The sequence below is a fragment of the Eptesicus fuscus genome, chromosome 12, assembly GCF_027574615.1.
Source record: "Eptesicus fuscus isolate TK198812 chromosome 12, DD_ASM_mEF_20220401, whole genome shotgun sequence".
NCBI classification, from domain to species: Eukaryota; Metazoa; Chordata; class Mammalia; order Chiroptera; family Vespertilionidae; genus Eptesicus; species Eptesicus fuscus.
Window position 1 is genome coordinate 64925221 of NC_072484.1, and position 2234 is coordinate 64927454.

Consider the following 2234-nt stretch of genomic DNA (forward strand, 5'->3'; position numbering starts at 1 on the left):
CAGGCCAGCACGGGGGCAGTTGGGGGCAACCAGGCTGAGAGGGAGATAGTTGGGGGGGGGTGACCAGGCCAGCAGAGGGGCAGTTGGGAGGTGACCAGGCTGGCAGGGGAGGCAGTTAGAAGGCAATCAGGCAGGCAGGTGAGCAGTTAGGAGCCAGCGGTCCCGGATTGCAAGAGGGATGTCCCCTGAGGGGTCCCTGGTTGGAGAGGGTACAGGCTGGGCTGAGGGACCCCCTTCTCCACCGTGCACGAATTTCATGCACCGGGCCTCTAGTCTATATAATTTATATAATAAAAGCCTAAGCGACCATTATAGCGGACCCACCAGAATGACCGGTCGCTATGATGCACACTGACCACCAGGGGGCAGATGCTCAATGCAGGAGCTGCCTCCTGGTGGTCAGTGCACTCCCACAGGGGAAGTACTGCTCAGCCAGAAGCCGGGCTCATGGCTGGCGAGCAGCGGCAGTGGTGGGAGCCTCTCCCACCTCCACAGCAGTGCTAAAGAGCAGCAAGCAGGCAGGCGGTAAGGAGCAAGGGGTCCTGGACTGTGAGAGGGTACAGGCTGGGCTGAGGGACACTCCCCCCCCCCCCGCAGGGCACGAATTTCATGCACAGGGCCTCTAGTATATTTATATAAGCATTCCAGGAGTTTAAAAAAAAAAAAAAAACACTTCTACTTGAACATGTGTCTTGAGGAACTCTCAGTTAATTTTTTGTTACTTTCAGCCATTTCTGTTTCCAAGTACATGAATTTTTGTTTTCAAATAAATGTACCTAGCTCATAAATTTTGACATATCATGTTCTCATTGATGTTCATTTTAAAGATTTTTTTATTTGTTTTGATTTACCTTTTAACTCAATAGTTGTTTATAAAAGAATGTTTTTAAAATGTTTTCCAGTTGTATATATAGGTTTAAAAGCACCAAGGAAGATGGAAAATGACATCTCTTTCTAAGAGAACTAGGCAGGGATGTTTTAAAAGTAGAAATATATAAACCTATATTGTTACCAGAACCCCAGTGTTTTCCCTTGGGTCCACCTGTCTTTGCTCAGTGGCCCAAAGAAATGCACGAATGGAGTTTGCACTATAGAAAGAGAAAAGAGTTTAAAATTGAACTGGCCAATATGGAGCTGGGGAGCTTTTGCTCTAAATGAAACGACTCCCTGGTGGCATGTAGGTTACAGATTATATAGGGCAAAATCACAAGACACTAGAGGTTAGGGGTTGGGGGATGTGCTGGAAGCTGATTGGTTGAAGGTGAGGTAAGGGTAATAAATCATTTCTTCAGGTCTTGAGGACAGCTCTGAGGTCTGTTCCAGCATGCCTTTGTTCAGTCTCATGGAAAAGTAGCACGGAGGGGGTAGGGTCGGGGAGGCGTTCCATCTTAGGGATCAGGAACTGAAAGATAACTTAGGTCAAAAGATGCTATCTTTAGCCTGCCAGAGGTCTGGGTCATGTGACCATTAGTCAGGTCCGGGCTACTCTCTTTTGCTGCCTCAGGGGTTGCTGATTATGGGGGTTGGGAGGAGCTTCCAGCACATCCCCCAACCCCTAACCCCAGTGTCTGAGGGGTAGAGAGGAGAGATGATTCTAGAGCTATGTTTTAAAACTAAATTTAGTGCTTGCTTTGGCAGCACATATACTAAAATTGGAACGATACAGAGAAGATTAGCATGGCCCCTGCACAAGGATGACACGTAAATTTGTGAAGCATTCCATATTTTTTAAAGAAAAAAACAAACAAGCAAAAACTAAATTTAATAAAAATCCTAAGAACCCTCCGTTTCCATATCACACATTAAAAATTTTCCAAAAAATTGATATAACATATTAATAAATTATAGCCATAATATAATCCAAAGATTTACAGTTCATGGTCAAATAGGGTGTAATTTAGTAGTTAAAGGACAACTTAACATTATGAATGCACTAGAGTAACTACAGGCCCAATGCACGAAATTCCCAGCTCCCGCCTGCAACCAAGGCCAGGAACCTCTGCTGCCTCTGCTTCAGCCCCCGCCTGCTGCAGCTTTGTCCAGAAGGAAGGACGTCCGGAAGGATATCTGGTCTAATTAGCATATTACCCTTTTATTATTATAGATACTAATAGTTTAAAACATACAACTAATATGATCAGTTATATGGCTACCCCAAAGAAGCATTTGATAAAATTTGATAGTCATTTCTGAGTTATAAAACCATTAGCAAGCTAGATACAAGAAGGAAATTC

At 44.5% G+C, this 2234-nt stretch overlaps 1 non-coding gene across 1 annotated transcript; it reads left to right on the top strand.

Moving 5' to 3' along the window:
* The first annotated feature begins 1622 nt into the window (after nt 1–1622).
* Nucleotides 1623–1729, top strand: LOC114230043 (U6 spliceosomal RNA). Its single transcript, XR_003615900.2, has one exon. It is a non-coding gene; the product is annotated as a U6 spliceosomal RNA (small nuclear RNA).
* Nucleotides 1730–2234: the final 505 nt, after the last annotated feature.